Source organism: Cervus elaphus, chromosome X (genome assembly GCF_910594005.1).
Source record: "Cervus elaphus chromosome X, mCerEla1.1, whole genome shotgun sequence".
NCBI lineage: Eukaryota > Metazoa > Chordata > Mammalia > Artiodactyla > Cervidae > Cervus > Cervus elaphus.
The window spans coordinates 77,405,996-77,423,560 of NC_057848.1; positions in this window are offsets into that span (position 1 = coordinate 77,405,996).

Here is a 17,565-nt window from a genome sequence, read left to right on the forward strand (position 1 = left end):
ATCACCTTAAATGTGATTATATCTTCTATTTCATTACCATATACTGATTATTCCTTCTCACTCCTTTTTAACTTCTTTTCATGTTCTGGTTGAGTGGCAGGTCCTTCTCAAAAAAAAACAGGATTAATCCACTTAGTCCTCTGTGATAACTTGGACAAGGCATGGATAAGGACATCCAATATATTGTGTTTAAAAACTACTGTTTTTGTTCCCTCCTGAAAACATTATTAAATTTTACCTCAATTGCCCTGCCAAAGGAAGCCTGGTTGCATGATACATTACCTTGGTGATCAATTTCCATATGGCTTTAGCATATCAGTACCTTTAATTCTCAAAAGCTTATAGAGACTATAGCTCAGTACATTAGGTAAACATTGTACATGAATTCAGTTTAATTTCCTTTATTTTTTTAATTTATTTTATAATTGGTGCCTAAAATAGCAAAAGTGAAATTGAAAATTTAGGTGAAGTAAATGCAGAAGATTGGGGCAAAAAGTAGACAAATTGATAGGAGAAGGTCAGAGGATGGAATCAGATGCTTAAAGTGTAACAAGTAAATGTGTAACTGCAGGGCCTGAAGAGGTCAATATGTCTTCACTATTGTTACCCTACAACATTATTTTCATTTTAGCAAATCACAGAATAGTCTTACAAACAAAATATCCTAAGATCCCCTGGAGTGCAGAACAAAGGTATATCTTTTAAAACATTCTGATTTAAAATGTCACTAGAGTGAAATCATTCAACTACAAAATAACTTCCAACATTAAGCCTACAAGCAAGTTACAGAGAACTTGTGTGCAGTTCACAGATGTCCTTCAGTGAGTCCTTGGGTTTTCTTTTCCTTTTGTTAATTGTGTTTCGAGCATATAAGATGGTGACTGTGCTTGTGTGTGTCCATCAGAGTAAGAACATGTTTGTGAGTGTATGTCTGGGTTTTCTTTTTGACTTTTATGTTAGAGATTTTGGCTGAAGAGATGGTTAATTCAAAAATACAAGAGGCACAAATTAAAATGTCCATTCAAAAGTCTACTTTCTCTTTTCAAAGTGCAAGACAAACGGGTGAGTTTCAAAGGTTGAAAGCATTTCGATAATAACCAAGCTACTCCATCCAAACATAGTTGAAAACTGTGGTACTCTCCCAATCAGCCCAGCAAAAGTTAAGTGGGACCTTAGAGGTCTATTATGTCTGGCAATAACAAAACACCCACCTTCTAATATGGCAGTACCAGAGAAGGCTTAGTAGATGCCTGGGGTTTCAACCAAGTCCTTCCTGTAAGAGGATACTACCTTCCTTCTTAGCCAGGAATGTACTGTGAAGAATTAATGGGGAGCATGGAGGCTGCACACTCACCAATAATGAAGAACACTCTTAGGAATCAAATGACACTAAGGATGAAATCTGGAATTCTGTTCCCACATGGTGGGAGTTGCCTTCCCCCTTCCCAAGTGTATCAGACAGACAGTTAAAATAGAAGGAATAACATATAACATGGTCCACATTCTTCTTACCTAATAGCTTAAATGTCCAAGCCCCACCACACTGCTAAGATGCTGACTATACAGGACTTCTGGGCTTCAACTCTGTGTGGCAACCATCAAATCAAAATGTTATGACTATTTGAGATGTATTGATAGTGCAAATCTGTAAAGCCAAAAGTCTTGAGATCTGATTCAAAGAGGAAAACTGTGTACTCCCTGTCATCAGTTTTATGGGGCTTTCACATGCATTCTCTCACTTCCACAATCCTCAACCTTCATCTGAAGACACAAGCTGTGACTTTAAGAGGAGAGGAATGGTCTGCTCAAAGAGAAGGCGAGTGGCAAAGTCAAAATGGATCCAGTCGCCTACCAGCTTCCATGCTCAGTAATGTAACCCTTTGTAAGCATTCCTAAGGGCGACTAGGATGCACAAATCAAAGATGCTGCTCACTGGATTACAGAGTTTGACTGAGAAGCTATAAATTTGTTGACCTCTCACCCCATTTCTAAGATCACATACCATGCATGTTAATACATCAGAAGATGGGCAGCTCTAGCAGACATTCAGAGACTGTGCCTATTTCTGTCTAAGACCAAGGTTTTTGGTCCAAGGGGCATGTGGGCTAAGGTTTCCATCTCAGGATTCCACATGACTCCACAGGAGTTCTTCTCTGGAAAGCTCTCAAAAGGCATTGTGAGAAGTACATTTTGAGGGAGGAAAAGAAGGAATCTGACCTGAGCTGTGCTCTTTCTAATTGTCTCAATCTCACTTGTCATCCCGGGTACAACGACAGAGTTAACATGCTATCTGAACCATCTCTCAAGCACTGCCAATACCAATTTTTTGATGCTGTTCAGTCACTCAGTCTTGTCTGACTCTTTGTGACTCCATGTACAGCAAGAACCCTGGGCTTTGCTGCCCTTCAAATTGCCCACAGTTTCCTCAAACCCATGACCTTTGAGTCAGTGATGCTTTGCAGCCATCTTGTGCTCTGTCGTTCCCTTCTCTTCCTGCCCTCAATCTTTCCCTGCATTAGTTTCTTACCAGTGATTCTACTCTTGGCCTCAGGTGGTCAATATACTGGCTCTTCAGATTCAACATCAGCCCTTCAATGAATAGTCAGAGTTGATTTCCTTCATGCTTTACTAGTTTGAGCTCCATGCTCACCACAGAACTCTTACACCTCTTCTCCAGCCCCACCGTAGCAAAGCATCAATGTTTTCGCGCTCAGTTCTTGTGGTCCTGCTCTCTCCTCCCTACGGTACACCTGAAAATTAACTTTAACTGTTTGGATCTTTTTCAGTAATCAATCACTCTGCCTTTTAATATGGTGTCTAGATTGGTCATAGGTTTTTGTCCAAGGGGCAAGTGACTTTTAGTTTCATGGCTGCAGTCACTTCAGCAGTATTATCAGAGGTCAAGAAAGTAAAACCTGTCACTTATTCAATTGTATCCCATCGAGATATCTCAAACTGGTTGGACCAAATTCCATGATCTTATTTTTTGTATCTGTCTGTTTTCATACTGATTTTCAATCCAACTTTTCTGCTCTCCCCTTTCATCTTCGTCAGAAGGCTCTTTAGTTCCTAGTGGTTTTCAGCCATTTGTGTGGTGTCATCTTATAATTCAGTTCAGTTCAGTTCAGTCGCTCAGTCGTGTCCAACTCTTTGCAACCCCATGAATCGCAGCACACCAGGCTTCCCTGTCCATCACCAACTCCTGGAGTTTACTCAAACTCAAGTCCTTCAAGTCGCTGATGCCATCCAGCCATCTCATTCTCTGTCATCCCCTTCTCCTGCCCCCAATCCCTCCCAGAATCAGTGTCTTTTCCAATGAGTCAACTCTTTGCATGAGGTGGCCAAAGTATTGGAGTTTCAGCTTCAGCATCAGTCCTTCCAATGAACACCCAGGACTGATCTCCTTTAGGATGCAGTGGTTGAGGTTATTCATATTTCTCACACAGTAATTTTATTTCCAGCTTCAGATTCTTTCAGTAAGTTACATTACATGATATATTCTGCACAGAAGTCAAATAAGCTGGATGACAGTATATAGCCTTGATGGATCTCCTTCCCAATTTTTAACCAGTTCATTTTTCCTTGTCCAGTTGCAACTGTTGTGCCTTGACCTGTATGCACATTTCCCAGGAAACAGGTATGGTGGTCTCGTATTCATATGTCTTTTAGAATTTCCCAGTTTGTTGTGATCTGCACAGTCTAAAGGCTTCCCTGGTGGTTCAGATGGTAAAGCATCTGCCTGCAATGCAGGAGATCCAGATTCCCAGGGAATGGAACATCTCCTGGATAAAGAAATGGCAGGCTACGGTCCATGGGGTCACAGAGAGTCAGACATGAATGAATGACCTCATGTTTACACACAGGCTAAGCCATAAGCAGAGACAATAAAGCAGATGTAGATGACTTTATGGAATCTCCTTGCTTTTTCTGTGATCCAAACACCAATTAAGGTTTACCTATTAAAACTAAATGACTAAATACACATTCCTCTTTTTGTATTATTTTTCTTTCTCTCTTTTTCATGCTATCATCTACCAATTGTTACATTCCTGGGCACTTGCCATCTTCTTATACAAGAATTAAATTATGTCCATGCCAGTCTCTGACCTTTGACACCCACTTAAACAGTTAAGTTTCCAGAGTAGAAATAAGGAATCTGTGCTCTGGGGAAATGTCAGGACCGTTTGACAAATAGCTGGATTTTTTCAGGAAATGACTTTTGAGCCCAATTCCTGTATCATCTCTTATCTGGAAAAGAAATACGTTTCCTGAAGCTGATGAAAATTCCTCATCAGCAGAAATTTCAGGAAAAATAAATGTGCTTGTCTGCATGTTCAAAGTCAAAGATGTATCAGTTATGTGTGTATATGTGTAACCTCCAATCAAACAGATTAATTCATGTCAACTAAAGTTTGTTGTTTTACTGACATGTGGAAAGGAATTAAAGAGCTTGCCTAGAAAGAAAATCAGAAGTTCCAAGTTGGCAGAAAAGTAACAGGATGTTGAGTGCAACTCTCTCCATGGAAGCATCACAATTAATACTTCTATAAAGGCAAAAGTTTCTTAGCAGAAGACCTTGCTCAACAGAGGACTACATGGTATCTAGACACAACTGGGAAGAATTGAGGGAAGATGGTAGAAGGAGCATGAGAGGAATAGGATCAAACCTGTGTCTTGCAGTGGGAGACTGAGAAGCATGGAATAGTTTGAGGACTCAGGCAAGTCGTCTCACTATGCCTTAAATTGCTTTCTATTAAAAGGAAGCAAGGTGAAGAAGCTGATGAAATGTAGTTTGTCTAAAGTGAGAATCAAACAGACAATGTGTGGTGTGGTCCTACATGCCCGAAACTGCAATGCAGGTCAACCAGTGTGCATAGGGCCTGGAAGATGAAACATGGTGTTAGAAAGCCGACCTGGGAGGAAACTGCTTATAACTATGTGGAGATGACATGATGGATCTGGGACAACAAAGTGTGTAGAAGGAATGCCTTTTGAGAAATCCCAAACTGACTAAGAAGCAGGACCTTAGGGCTCAGTCACACGGAGGAGATGGTGACACCTTTGAATCCCCCCTCTTCCCACATGCTAAGACCTACTATCAGGAAATAGAGAAAGACTAGCCAGACTACCACTCATGCTGCTGCCACCACAGGCTAGAAAATGATCTCATTAGGGCCATAACTTTTCTGCCCATGGCTGATGGGTCCTCTGCAAAACTGACACCACCAGGGCTCCTACAGTCCAAGAAGCTGTACCACTTCCTCCAGTGTTCAACAAGGCAGACCCAAGTGTTCCACAAGAGTCTTGGGGTAGGCTCCTCTGGTGGCCATATGGAGAGGTTTTCATAAAACTACATCTGAGACCCAGGGTCAGGGAAACTAACAAAAAAAGGATTGAAAACTTTCCCACCAGCTGAGCAAGCTGCAGATTAAATCCACATGATCAATTGTGCAGACTTTTTGTCTATGGGATACATAAAAGGACAATAGATTTCCAATGAATGAAAATGTCCAGGCTCTGGCAACTCTAAGAACAAACAGGAGTTATCCCAGATTAGAGTCTGACCTGTCCCTACTTCAGATCCAGAGTTCAGTTCTCCCCAGATTTGGGAGAGCTTTCTGGAGATTTGGAACTGTGCTGTGGCTCATGAGACCAGAACACTGACAGCAGGGACCCTAGGTAACATTCATCATATTTATGATGGTTTGCTATGCTGTGTGGTCAGCTCACTCTTTTTGTCAGTTATAGGTTTTCTTATTATTCTTGCTTATTTAGTGTTCTAAGATTGTTTAAATCATATATTTATTTTTTGTATGTATATATTGTGTATTTGTTTTCCTGCTATCTGTGCCTTTTGTTGATGTTGTTTCTTGTCATTTTTTTTAATAGATATATCTTTCTACATTAACCATGATTTTCTGTTGTTCTGTGGGAAAGCTGTTGTCATTTTTGTTAGATTTGTTTTCTTTATTCTTCAGGTGGCACTCTGCTCTGTTGTTGTTTCATGTCTTGCAAGTTATTTGCTTAGTTCTATTGTTGATTCTGTGTTCTTCCCTATTGTGATTATTGCTTGTGTTATTTTACTAGTTGTTTGATTTTGGTTTCTTACCATTATTCTGTTTCTTTTAATCATCTGTCTAATCTCTTCCTATGTGATCATGGTTCTCTGACCAGAAGTTGGGCCTGATCATCTAGGGTTTCAGCACTGTATTGAGGATCATAGACCACCAGAGAATTCCTGGCTCCCGTGAATATTAATTGGTGAGAGTCCCTCTGAAGGCCTCCATCTGAAACTAAGAACCAATTCCCCCCAAAAGCCTATACTATCCAGACCTCATGCCACACACCATGCAAAAAGCAAGACAGAAACACAAGCCAAATCATCCTCAGACGGGCTGCCTGAAGTCAGGTTAAACCTGTATATACCTGCAAAAGACACCACTGACATGGTCCTGCCATGAGAGAGAGAAGCCTCAGTTGTGGCCACAAGAATATAGTTGCCAGGTCCTAAACCTCCAAGGACACACAACCACTGGACCACACTTATCTACTCAGGGCACAGACCAGAAACAAGAACTACAACCCTGTACCCTGGGAAGTAAAGACCGTTAACATAGAAAGATTAAAAAAAATGTGAAGACAGTAAAGGATGTTGCAGGCCACGAAACAAGGTAAAAACCCACAAGACATAATTAAAGAGGAAATAGAAAGTGTCACTGAAAAAGAATTGAGAGTAACAATAGTAAAGATGATCAAACATCTCAGAAAATAAATGGAGATCATGCATGAAACATTTAGAAGGGCATGGAACAATGAAACAACAACAACAAATGATTAACTGCACAATAACTGGCATAGGTATACTGTAGGCTGATCCATGCTTTTGTACAGAAGAAGCCAGAACAACATTGGAAAATAATTATCTTCCAATTTAAAAATGAAGTATTAAAAGAAACACAAGCTTTAAATACCACAGCAGACCTGAGATTTTAATTGATACTTAAGTAGATTTCATCCAAAACAGCAAAATGCAGTTTCTTATCATGGGCAAATGAAATATGTCCAGAACAAATCACAAATTGGATCACAAATCAATCCTCTGTAAATTTAAAATAATCAAAATTATATCAAGCATTTTGCTTACCATAATGTTATGCTTTAAATGTCAGTTATGTGAGGAGCAAAACAAAAACAAACAAACAAGAAACAAAAATAACAAACAAAAAACTAAAACACACCAATACATTGAGGCTTATGTATACACCCCTACATGGCCAAGAAATCAATGAAGAAATCAGAGAGAATATACATATATATATATATCCATATATATATATATGTGTGTGTGTGTGTGTGTTTATGTTCATACAAACAAATGACAATAAAATGTGATTGCATAAAGCTTATGAAACAGGGAAAAACACTAAGAGTAAAGATTATAACAAAGGAATGTCTCAAATAATCAACCTAACCTTACAACTAAAGCTATTAGACAAACACAAAAAACATACAAAATGCAAAATTAGTTTTCGGGGAAAAGATTTTAGAGAATAGGACAGAAGAAGAAAGATGAAAACGATAGCAACAATCAATATTACTAAAAGGGGGCGCTAGGAGAGCATAAAGAAAATACATAAATCATGAGCCAGACTCATCAACCAAAAAGGGAGAACACTCAAATCAATAGATAGATATGAGAAAGGAGACGTTATAAGTGACACCACAGGAATATCACAGGATCATAAGAGACTTAAACAAGCATCTTTAAGTCAATAAAATGTAGAACCTGGAAGTCACAGACAAATTCCTGGAAACTCAACTAAGAGGAAAGAGAAAATATGGACACACAATAACAAGCACTAATATTGAAACTGTAATGAAAAATTTTCCCATTAACAAAATTCAAGGTCAGGATAGCCTCAAAGGTAAGTTTTATGAACCATTAAGAGAAATGTTAACACACACACTTCTGAAAATCTTCCAAAATACTACAGTAGTAGGAAAACCTGCAAACTTATCATATGAGTACAGCATCACCCTGATATCAAAGTTAAAGATAACACAGAAAAGGAAAATTACAGACCAATATCTGTGTATGCAAGAGTGGTGACCATAGCACAGGAGCGGCACACACGCAGGAACAGCCAAGAGGAGAGACCCCACGTCCAAGGTGAAGAGCGGTGGCCCAGAGGAGCTACCCCACGTCCAACGTCAGGAATGGCGGCTGTGAGGAGATACCCTAGGTCCAAGGACAGGAGCAGTGGCCGTGTGGAGATACCCCATATCCAAGGTAAGGAGAAGCAGCTGCACTTTTCCGGAGAGGCTGTGAAGAGATACTGCACATCCAAGGTAAGAGAAACCCATGTAAGATGGTAGGCAGTGAGAGAGGGCATCAGAGGGCAGACAGACTGAAACCACAATCACAGAAAACTAGCCAATCTGATAACATGGACCACAGCCTTGTCTAACTCAATGAAACTAAGCCATAATGTGTGGGCCACCCAAGACAGATCGGTCATGGTGCAGATATCTGACAGAATGTGGTCCCCTGGATAAGGGAATGTCAAACCACTTCAGTATTCTTGCCTTGAGAACCCCGTGAACAGTGTGAAAAAGCAAAAAGATGAAAGATGAATTCCCCAGGTTGGTAGGTGTGTGGAGAAATAACTCCAGAAAGAATGAAGGGATGGAGCCAAAGCAAAACCAACAACCAGCTGTGGATGTGACCGGTGATGGAAGCAAGGTCTGGTGCTGTAAAGAGCAATATTGCAAGGGAACCTGGAATGTTAGGTCCATGAATCAAGGCAAATTGGAAGTGGTCAAGCAGGAGATGGCAAGAGTGAACATAGACATTCTAGGAATCAGCAAAAGAAGATGGACTGGAATGTGTGAACTTAACTCCAATGAACATTATATTTACTACTGTGGGCAGGAATCCCTTAGAAGAAATGGAGTAGCCATCATAGTCAACAAAACAGTCTGAAAGGTAGGTAGTACTTGGATGCAATCTCAAAAACGACAGAATGATCTCTGTTCGTTTCCAAGGCAAACCATTCAATATCACGGTAATTCAAGTCAATGCCCTGACCAGTGTTCTTGAAGAAGCTGAAGTTGAATGGTTCTATGAAAACCTACAAGACCTACTGGAACTAACGCCCAAAAAAGATGTCCTTTTCATCATGGGGACTGGAATGCAAAAGTAGGAATCAAGAAACACCTGGAATAACAGGCAAATTTGGCCTTGGAATACAGAGTGAAGCAGGGCAAAGTCTAATAGAGTTTTGCCAAGAGAATGCACTGGTCAAAGAAAACACCCTCTTCCAACAACACAAGAGAAGACTCTACACATGGACATCACTAGATGGTCAATACGAGAATCAGACTGATTATATTCTTTGCAGCCAAAGATGGAGAAGCTCCATACAGTCAGCAAAAACAAGACCGGGAGCTGACTGTGGCTCAGATCACGAACTCCTTATTGCCAAATTCAGACATAATCTGAAGAAAGTAAGGATAACCACTAGACCATTCAGGTATGACCTAAATCAAATATCTTTTGATTATGCAGTGGAAGTGAGAAATAGATTTAAGGGACTAGATCTCATAGACAGAGTGCCTGAAGAACTATGGACGAGGTTCATGACATTGTACAGGACAAAGTGATCAAGACAATATCCAAGAAAAAGAAATGTGAAAAAGCAAAATGGTTGTCTGAGGAGGCCTTACAAATAACTGTTAAAAGAAGAAAAGCAAAAAGCAAAGGAAACAAAAGGAAAGATATACCCATTGGAATGCAGAGTTCCAAAAAATAGCAAGGAGAGATGAGAAAGCCTTCCTCAGTGAGCAATGCAAAGAAATAGAGGAAAACAATAGAATGGGAAAGACTAGAGATCTCTTCAGGAAAATTAGAGATACCAAGGGAACATTTCATGCAAAGATGGGCTCAATAAAGGACAGACGTGGTATGGACCTGATAGAAGCAGAAGATAATAAAAAGTGGTGGCAGAATACACAGAAGAACTGTACAAAAACGATCTTCATGACCCAGATAACCACAATTGTGAGATCACTCTCCTAGTGCCAGACATCCTGGAATGTGAAGTCAAATAGGCCTTAGGAAGCATCACTATGAACAAAGCTAGTGGAGGTGATTGAATTCCAGTTGAGCTATTTCAAATCCTAAAAGATGATGCTGTTTTCGAAAGTGATAGACTCAATATGCCAGCAAATTCGGAAAACTCAGCAGTGGTCACAAGACTGGAAAAGGTCAGTTTTCCTTCCAATCCCAAAGAAAGGCAACACCAAAGAATGCTAAAACTACTGCACAATTGCACTCATGTCACATGGTAGTAAAGTAATGTTCAAATTTCTCCAAGCCAGGCTTTGGCAATATGTGAACCGTGAACTTCCAGATGTTCAAGCTGGTTATAGAAAGGCAGAGGAACCAGATATCAAATTGCCAACATCTGCTTGATCATCGGAAAAGCAAGAGAGTTCCAGAAAACATCTATTTCTGCTTTATTGACTATGCCAAAGCCTTTGACTGTGTGGATCACAATAAACCGTGGAAAATTCTGAAAGAGGTGGGAATACCAGACCACCTGACCTGCCTCTTGAGAAAACAGAATGCAGGTCAGGAAGCAACAGTTAGAACTGGACATGGAACAACAGGCTGGTTCCAATTAGGAAAAGGAGTTTGTAAAGACTGTATATTTTCACCCTGCTTATTTAACTTATATGCAGAGTACATCACGAGAAATGCTGAGCTGGAAGAAGCACAAGCTGGAGTCAAGATTGCCGGGAGAAATATCAATAACCTCAGATAGGTGGATGAAATCAACCGTATGGCAGAAAGTGAAGTACTAAAGAGCCTCTTGATGAAAGTGAAAGAGGAGAGTGAAAAAACTTGGCTTAAAGCTCGACATTCAGAAAGCTAACATTATGGCATCCGGCCATCACTTCATGGCCAATAGATGGGGAAAGTGTGGAAACAGTGGCTGGCTTCATTTTAGGGGGGGGGGCTCCACAATCACTGCAAATGCTGATTGCAGCTATGAAATCAAAAGACAGTTGCTCCTTGGAAGGAAAGTTATGACCAACCTTGACAGCATATTAAAAAGCAGAGACATTACCTTGCCAATAAATGTCCATCTAATCAAGGCTATGGTTTTTCCAGTAGTCACGTATGGATGTGAGAGATGGACTATAAAGCTTAGCACCGAAGAATTGATGATTTTGAACTGGGGTGTTGGAGAAGACTCTTTAGAGTCCCTTGGACTTCAAGGAGATCCAACTAGTTCATCCTAAAGGTGATCAATTCTGGGCGTTCATTGGAAGGACTGATGTTGCAGCTGAAACTCCAATACTTTGGCCACCTGATTTGAAGAGCTGACTCATTTGAAAAGATCCTGATCCTGGGACAAATTGAGGGAATGAGGAGAAGTGGATAACAGAGGATGAAATGGTTGGATCGCATCATCGACTCAAGGGACATGAGTTTAGGTAGGCTCTCGGAGTTGGTGATGGACAGGGAGGCCTGGCGTGCTTGAGTTCATGGGGTCAAAAAGAATTGGACACGACTGAGGGACTGAACTGAACTGAACTGAACTGATACCTGAATTGTCTTGTGGTTTTCCATACATTTCAACTTAAGTCTCTATTTGGGAGTAAGGAGTTCATGATCTGAGCCACAGTACGGCCCCCATCTTGTTTTTGCTGACTGTATAGAGCTTCTCCATCTTTGGCTGCATAAAATGTAATCAGTCTACTTTTGCTATGGACCATCTGGTGATGTCCACCTGTAGAGTCTTATCTCGTGTTGTTGGAAGAGGGTGTTTGCTATAACCAGTGAATTCTCTTGGCAGAATTCTATTGGCCTTTGCCCTGTTCCATTCTGTACTCCAAGGCCAAATTTCTCTGTTACTCCAGGTGTTTCTTGACTTCCTGCTTTTGTATTCACGTCCCCTGTAATGAAAATGACATCTTTTCTGGGTGTTAATTCTACTAGGTCTTGTACGTGTGCATAGAACCATTCAACTTCAGCTTCTTCAGCATTACTGGTCTGGATATAGACTTGGAATACCATGATATTGAATGGTTTGCCTTGGAAATGAATGGAGGTCATTCTGTCATTTTTGAGACAGTATCCAAGTACTACATTTCAGACTCTTTTGTTGACTATGATGGCTACTCCATTTCTTCTAAGGCATTCCTGCTCACAGTAGTAGATATAATGATCATCTGAGTCAAATTCACCCATTCCAGTCCATCTTAGTTTGCTGATTCCTAGAATGTCAATGGTCACTTTTGCCATCTCCTGTTTGACCACTTCCAATTTGCCTTGATTCATGGACCTAACATTCCAGGTTCCTATGCAATACTGCTCTGTATAGTATTGGAACTTTCTTCCATCGTCAGTCACATCCACAGCTGTTGTTTTTGCTGTGTTGTTTTTGCTTTGACTCCTTCTCTTCATTCTTTCTGGAGTTATTTCAACACTGATCACCAGTAGCATTTTGGACAACTACCAACCTGGGGAGTTCATCTTTCAGTGTCATATATTTTATTTTTTTCTTTTCATACTCTTCATGTGGTTCTCAAGGCAGGAATACTGAGGTGGTTTGCCATTCCCTTCTCCAGTGGACCACATTTCATCAGAACTCTCCACCATGACCGAGAGGAGAAGGGGATGATTGAGGATTAGATGGTTAAATGGTATCAGTGACTCACTGGACTTGAGTTTGAGTAAACTCCGGGAGTTGCTTATGGACAGGGAGGCCTGACATGCTGCATTCTATGGGGTCACAAAGAGTCCAGTTCAGGCATATGACTGAGAGACTGAACTGAAGTGTGGGCTTTTAACTTTTTCCTTTGCCTGCAAAATATTTCTCTGTTTTCACATTTCTTTATCTTACTATGTTAATTGTCCTTTCTTCACAGGGTGCAGGGCTGTAGTTTTTTTTTTTTTCATTTATTTTTATTAGTTGGAGGCTAATTACTTCACAATATTGTAGTGGTTTTTGTCATACATTGACATGAATCAGCCATGGATTTACATGTATTCCCTATCATGTTCCCTGCTCCCACCTCCCTCTCTACCCGATCCCTCTGGGTCTTCCCAGTGCACCAGGCCCGAGCACTTGTCTCATGCATCCAACCTGGGCTGGTGATCTGTTTCACTATAGATAATATACATGTTTCGATGCTGTTCTCTCGAAACATCCCACCCTTGCCTTCTCCCACAGAGTCCAAAAGTCTGTTCTGTACATCTGTGTCTCTTTTTCTCTTTTGCATATAGGGTTATCATTTACCATCTTTCTAAATTCCATATATATGTGTTAGTGTACTGTAATGGTCTTTATCTTTCTGTCTTACTTCACTCTGTATAATGGGCTCCAGTTTCATCCATCTCATTAGAACTGATTCAAATGAATTCTTTTTAATGGCTGAGTAATATTCCATGGTGTATGTGTACCACAGCTTTCTTATCCATTCGTCTGTTGATGGACATCTTGGTTGCTTCCATGTCTTGGCTATTATAAATAGTGCTGCCATGAACATTGGGGTGCATGTGTCTCATTCAGATCTGGTTTCCTTCGTGTGTATGCCCAGAAGTGGTATTGCTGGGTCACATGGCAGTTCTATTTCCAGTTTTTTTTTTTAAAGATATCTCCACACTGTTCTCCATAGCGGCTGTACTAGTTTGCATTCCCATCAACAGTGTAAGAGGGTTCCCTTTTCTCCACACCCTCTCCAGCATTTATTGCTTATTAGACTTTTGGATAGCAGCCATCCTGACTTGCGTATAATGGTACTTCATTGTGGTTTTGATTTGCATTTCTCTAATAATGAGTGATGTTGAGCATCTTTTCATGTGTTTGTTAGCCATCTGTATGTCTTCTTTGGAGAAATGTCTGTTTAGTTCTTTGGCCCATTTTTTGATTGGGTCATTTATTTTTCTGGAATTGAGCTGCAGGAGTTGCTTGTATATTTTTGAGATTAATCCTTTGTCTGTTTCTTCATTTGCTATTATTTTCTCCCAATCTGAGGGCTGTCTTTTCACCTTACTTATAGTTTCCTTTGTTGTGCAAAAGCTTTTAAGTTTCATTAGGTCCCATTTGTTTAGTTTTGCTTTTATTTCCAATATTCTGGGAGGTGGGTCATAGAGGATCTTGCTGTGATTTATGTCAGAGAATGTTTTGCCTATGTTCTCTAGGAGTTTTATACTTTCTGGTCTTACATTTAGATCTTTAATCCATTTTGAGTTTATTTTTGTGTATGGTGTTAGAAAGTGGTCTCGTTTCATTCTTTTACAAGTGGTTGACCAGTTTTCCCAGCACCACTTGTTAAAGAGGTTGTCTTTTTTCCATTGTATATCCTTGCCTCCTTTGTCAAAGATAAGGTGTCCATAGGTTCGTGGATTTATCTCTGGGCTTTCTATTCTGTTCCATTGATCTATATTTGTCTTTGTGCCTGTACCATACTGTCTTGATGACTGTGCCTTTGTAGTAGAGTCTGAAGTCAGGCAGGTTGATTCCTCCAGTTCCATTCTTCTTTCTCAAGATTACTTTGGCTATTCGAGGTTTTTTGTATTTCCATACAAATTGTGAAATTATTTGTTCTAGTTCTGTGAAAAATTCCGTTGGTAGCTTGATAGGGATTGCATTGAACCTATAGATTGCTTTGGGTAGAATAGCCATTTTGACAATATTGATTCTTCCAATCCATGAACACGGTATGTTTCTCCATCTGTTTGTGTCCTCTTTGATTTCTTTCATCAGTGTTTTATAGTTTTCTATGTATAGGTCTTTTGTTTCTTTAGGTAGATATACTCCTAAGTATTTTATTCTTTTTGTTGCAATGGTGAATGGTATTGTTTCCTTAAGTTCTCTTTCTGTTTTTTCATTGTTAGTATATAGGAATGCAAGGGATTTCTGTGTGTTAATTTTATATCCTGCAACTTTACTATATTCAGTGATTATCTCTAGTAATTTTCTGGTAGAGTCTTTAGGGTTTTCTATGTAGAGGATCATGTCATCTGCAAACAGTGAGAGTTTCACTTCTTCTTTTCCTATCTGGATTCCTTTTACTTCTTTTTCTGCTCTGATTGCTGTGGCCAAAACTTCCTAAACTATGTTGCATAGTAGTGGTGAGAGTGGGCACCCTTGTCTTGTTCCTGATTTTAGGGGAAATGCTTTCAATTTTTCACCACTGAGGGTGATGCTTGCTGTGGTTTGTCATATATAGCTTTTATTATGTTGAGGTATGTTCCTTCTATTCTTGCTTTCTGGAGAGTTATAATTGTAAATGGGTGTTGAATTTTGTCAAAGGCTTTCTCTGCATCTATTGAGATAATCATATGGTTTTTATCTTTCAATTTGTTAATGTGGTGCATTACATTGATTGATTTGTGGATGTTAAAGAATCCTTGCATTCCTGGGATAAAGCCCACTTGGACATGGTGTATGATGTTTTTAATATGTTGTTAGATTATGTTTGCTAGTATTTTGTTAAGGATTTTTGCATCTAAATTCATCAGTGATATTGGCCTGTAGTTTTCTTTTTTTGTGGCATCTTTGTCTGGTTTTGGAATTAGGGTGATGATGGCCTCATAGAATGAGTTTGGAAGTTTACCTTCTTCTGCAATTTTCTGGAAGAGTTTGAGTAAGATAGGTGTTAGCTCTTCTCTCAATTTTTGGTAGAATTCAGCTGTGAAGCCATCGGGTCCTGGGTTTTTGTTTGCTGGAAGATTTCTGATTACAGTTTCGATTTCCTTGCTTGTGATGGGTCTGTTAAGATCTTCTATTTCTTCCTGGTTCAGTTTTGGAAAGTTATACTTTTTTCTAAGAATTTGTCCATTTCATCCAAGTTGTCCATTTTATTGGCATAGAGCTGCTGGTGGTAGTCTCTTATGATCCTTTGTATTTCAGTGTTGTCTGTTGTGATCTCTCCATTTTCGTTTCTAATTTTGTTAAATAGGTTCTTCTCCATTTGTTTCTTAATGAGTCTTGCTAATGGTTTGTCAATTTTGTTTATTTTGTAAAAAAAAAACCAGCTTTTAGCTTTGTTGATTTTTGCTATGGTCTCTTTAGTTTCTTTTGCATAGGGCTGTAGTTCTTACTTCCTATCTGTACCCCAAGTGGATAAGTCTGGTTGAGTGGCTTGTGTGGCCTTCGAATGAGAGGGAATGGAAGCTATGTTATTGTGGCCACAGCTGAGGCTTCTTTCTGTAATGGCAGAACCATGTCAGTTGGTTTCTTTTGCAGGTGTGTACAGGTTTAGTCTGACTTTGGGCAGCCTGTCTGCTAATGATTCAGTTTGTGTTTCTGTCTTGCTTGTTGTGTGGCGTGAGGCACCCACTCTGGGTAGTGCAGTCAATTGGGAAAAATTGGGTCTTAGATTCAGGTTCAGACCTTCATGGGGACTCACATCAAATAATATTTACTGGAGCCAGGTATTCTCTGGTCGTCTATGATCCTGGACTCAGTGCTGACACCCTAGAAGATCAGGCCCAACTTCTGGTCAAAGAAACAAGATCCCAGAGTAAGAGATTGAGGAGGGGGAGAAACACAATTGGTAAGAAAACAAAATCAAGAAAAATAACACAACCATTAGTTAGAATAGTGAAAAAGACAGAAACAAGAGAACTAATCAAATAAATCAAATTCCAAATAACATCAACAGAACAGAGCACCACCTGAAAGATAAAGAAGACCAATCTGACAAAAATGATAAGAGCCTCCTCACAGAACAACATCAAATCACAGTTAATAGAGAAATATATATCTATTAAAGAAAGAGAAAAGCATCAACAAAAATACACAGAAAGTAGGAAAACAAGGTAAATTCAAAATGTATATATACAAAAGTAAAAATATGATTTAAACAGTCTTAAAAGACCAAATAAATAGGAATGATAACAAGAAAGACTACAACTGAGAAAAGAGCGAACTGACAACAGAACAAATTAAAACGTTTTAATTATAATAAATGCTACCTAAGGTCTCAGCTGTCATTGTACTACTGGTCCTCAAGATAAACCACAACAAAGCTTGTGTCTCCAGGAAGCTCTCCTATGTTGAGGAGATCTAGACACTGGATATGCTATAGGGATGGCTCACACTCTAATCTGGTTTAACTACTATGTGTTTTTAAAGCAGCCAGAGCCTGGGTATTTTCTGTTGTGGGAACTCCAACTGTCCTTATAGGTATTCCATAGATAAAGAGTCTGTGTAGTTGATCATGTGGATTTAATCTGTAGCTTGTTCAGCTGGTGCGAAAAGTTTCAATCCTCTTTCTTAGTGACGCTGCCCCTGGGTCTCAGATGTAATTTTATCACTACCTCTATATGTGGTCACTAAAGGAGTCTTCCCAAGACTCTTATGGAACACTTGTATCTGCCTTGGTGAGCACAGGTGGAGGTGGTACATCTACTTGGACAGCAGGATTCCTGGTGCTACCAGTTGTACAGAGGAACCAGCAACCATAAGCATAATGGGATTCTTTTCTAGCCTCTGGAGGCATGAGTGTGAGTGGTAGTTCTGGCTAGTCTTTCTCTATCCCTGC